The 3,869-nt window shown below is 32.7% G+C and overlaps 1 pseudogene; it reads right to left on the reverse strand.

Annotated features, from left to right (window-relative positions):
* Positions 1 to 327: 327 nt before the first annotated feature.
* Positions 328 to 612, reverse strand: LOC143639195 (ubiquitin-conjugating enzyme E2 L3 pseudogene; annotated as a pseudogene).
* Between the last annotated feature and the right edge of the window lie 3,257 nt (positions 613 to 3,869).

The following is a 3,869-nucleotide window of genomic DNA, read 5'->3' on the forward strand; positions in this document are numbered from 1 at the left end:
TTAAGAAAACCGTAGAAAGTTAGTAACTGCCACAAGCAAATGCCAGGCATTGCCACAAATCAATTTTGCAGAGTCCTGCTTTTTGTGGTGTCTGAATGTACTGCTTAGGGACTATGCTCACATTTGCTGGAATCACTTGAAGTGAATTTTAGTTCACAGGTCTCTTGTTCTTATATTACTTTATAAACTCTTGAGCATTCTTAGAGAATGTTTTATGGTCTTAACTGTATTCTGCAGGTAGGTCAGCCGTGAGTGGGTACTCAGGCTGGGAGTCATTCACCAGAGCTATGAGGGACTGGATTAATTGGTGGTCCTGGTTGCTGGCTTCTAGTTCTCAGAAATAATCACTGGCAGGCAGATCTTCCCTTTTTCAAGGATGATTGGGTGGTAGATCTTTGTTTTAAATGTGATCTTCGGTGGTTTGAATGGGTATTCGGCTGGACAGTTGATTTCAATTCTGAAGTCCCTCTTATCATATGGAGGATTGTCAGGAACAATAAACCCTTGCCAAGTCAAAAAATTAGTTTCATCAACCTGAATGTTAGGGAAGTTTTTCATTCCATATTTGCGAATCTCTCCAAACTCCTTTATCAGGCTCCTGGTGGCAGCCATCTTGGATCTGGTCTGAGTTTAATTTGAATAGCCTGTCAAGAAGTTACCTAAAGTGAATTATATGGGCATATTGAGTGTGTAATAGACCAGACATACATTGCTAGAACACATAGTCCCTTTATAAAGTATTAAGTTTTACTTTCTAAGGAAGAAGGGACAAAATATATTAAGCAACAAATAACAATCACTAAACAAACAGCAACATAAAATTCTCATGTCCCTCCAAAACTATATGTAGAAGGTATGCTTCCTGAGGTGAAGCAAGGGAGACTATAACTGGTGAAAATATAGAGTGACCATCTGAAGATGAAATATTTTATTCTAGCTTCTATTTCCAAAGTTGTATTTGTTTGCAAGGAAATATTTTACCAGTATTCTTTATCAATTTCTTCCTGTTTTAAAATAGCAGAGTATAAATATCCTTTAACTAAAGTTCTATAGTTAGGATTTAATCCCATAACATTTAATTACACATATTTTTGTGGATGGAAGCTGAGAAAAGACTTTTTTTTTTTTTTAAACAGAGGTATAAATCCAAAAGTCTTACTATGTTTCAAATTCATCTGCTACCAATTTTAATATAAACTCTTTTAAATAAATCAAATTTATATTCTATAGCATATAATTAAAAGGTAAATAAGTAATGCATAAGTATATATAATTTATCAATATGTGCAACATATTTGACTTATGTGCATCCTATATGTTGTTGAAGCAAATTGAGGACCAAATTGACATGCATACATAACATAATAATAAGTGAAAATTCCCTGGATTAAGTGAATTATTTAATCTATTCATATTTTGGAAGGCAAATGTGAAGAAGTGGAATAAATATTTTTTTGGTAGTGTGTGGCAATTTGAATAAAGCATGGTATTTATTTTACATGACAGTGTTTCTGAATCTATGATCATCAGATTCTCACAATTCTGAGTATGACCAATGGTCCACTGTTTCAGTTTGTGTGTGTGTGTGTGGGGGGGGGGAGGGTGAAGTGTGCAAGATTTTGAGATTCTTACCCTAGTGCTAACTGGATAACTGCCTGTTTCAAATATTTTTAAATGTCTGTAATAAATTGCTACGAAATGTGAATAGATCTGCTAAATTTTATCACCTCTGTTAAGATAATCAAAGAGTATGTTATCTTTACATGTCTTATTGTCAATATATTAGTAACATGGTAATATCCAAGAAACAGAATATTTCTCCCAGACTATGTACGGTGTTTCTATTCTTGAGTGTGTACATAAGAAAAATCTTACACAAGTCCGCACAAGTGATTGGTGTTAGTGGTAATGTTTGTGGTTACACATTTATAAAAAAGGAATCTGTGGGATAATAAACTATATAATTATTAAAGGGTAAGCTGTTTGATGATTTCATATACATTTAAATAATTATATAAAGGTAAGCTGTAGCATGATTTCACATTATTAGCATTCCAAACTATCCCACTACTTTCCATGTTAGCTGTGCATAAGAATCAATCTACTAAACATATTTCTAAGCTATTTCCCAAGAAATTTGGGTTTAGTAGCTTTGTGACTAATTCCAATTTCTTTTGATCAGAGTTGTTGAGGGTACAATGCATTGTACAGACTGTATCCATATGCTTTAACTTATGGGAAATTTGAAAAGGATAGCAAGTTATATAATAAGTATCCATATCTTTTCTAGCTTCAGATATAACCTTTGGCTTTCTTCCATTGGTGACCTGAATAGTTAGAGAACTTTTCCAATGACACTAATTAATGTGATAGAACCATTTATAAATCTGTAGGCAGAATCATTAAACCATATTTATAGACAGCAAGCAATCTACATAAGACAAAGAATATGCTGTTAGGATGTAGAGAGTATTTTACATGTGTTTGAAGGACAAAGCCCTTAACGAGGATAAGGACAATATATATATGTATATAGCTCTGTAAGATCATTTTATTTTCTGATGGTTCTTACAAAAACAAAATAAACCAATAACAAAGCAAACACAAAATGAAAAAAACACTAAAATAATTTAAAAAATCCTTTTACTATTTTCAGGCAAACATTATTACTTTGTATATAATAAATGTAAAACTATATTCTTTTTTAAAATGGACCCAATTTACAGCAGAAAACACACATCAGTAAAACAAAATATATTGTGGTGGCACACACCTGTAATCCCAGCAGCTCAGAGGCTGAGGCAGGATGATTGTGAGTTCAAAGTCAGCCTTACAAAAGCGAGTCACTAAGCAACTCAATGGAAACTCTCTCTAAATAAAATACAAAGCAAGGCTGGGGATGTGGCTTAGTGGTGGAGTATACCTGAGTTGAATCTCTGGTACCTACCCCCTAACAAAAATTAAATTTTGTGTTACTCCAAGATATATAAGTCACCTATTGACTATAAGATGAGAAATATAAGACGACAAATCTTGTTTTATAACATGTAGATTATAGAGGCACCCACTGCTTCTCCCTGTTGTTGGTTTATAACCAATCCATCAATAAACACATTTTGATCTCCCATTATATGTATAGTCCATATGGTATTGATTGATACAGTACTAAAAGTTAAAAGAGGGCTGGGGTTATGGCTCAGTGGTAGAGTGCTTGTGTAGCATGTGTGAGGCACTGGGTTTGATTCTCAGCACTACATATAAATAAATAAAATAAAGATCCATTGACAACTAAAATATTTTTTAAAAATATAAAAGATTTAAGTGCCTTAAATAACATCTTTTTTATCATATACCACATAAATATTATTTTTTTTTCTTTTGGGAAATTTAAAATGTGGCTGTGTTATATCATCACACTGTTTTGTTTTATTGTGTTTTCTGTGTGGTAAACTTAAGTTTTTTGATCCATATTTTGGCATTTTTAATTGAATATCCAGATTATAACATTAGATAAAACACCAAAAAAGTATTGCTATGGGTATAGTTAAGAGTGTAATTTATCAAAATCAGTGTTATATTAGGGTTTTACCTGATAAGTAACAAAAAGCAATATTGTTATTGGATTTCATGACAAGTAAACTATGCACAGAATTGTTGTTATTGTTAGTGTTTTTCCCAGAGAATTATTTTCAAATCCTTTGTTGGTTCTAAGCTTTCATCATCAATAACCCAAGCCCATATAAAAAGAAACAATAGTATGGAATAAAAGAAGGCATTGTTAGATAGGCATGGTGGCGCACACCTGTAATCCCAGCAGCTTGAGAAACTGAGACCGGATAATCACAGGTTCAAAGCCACCATCATCAAAA

This window comes from Callospermophilus lateralis, chromosome X (assembly GCF_048772815.1).
Source record: "Callospermophilus lateralis isolate mCalLat2 chromosome X, mCalLat2.hap1, whole genome shotgun sequence".
Lineage (NCBI taxonomy): Eukaryota > Metazoa > Chordata > Mammalia > Rodentia > Sciuridae > Callospermophilus > Callospermophilus lateralis.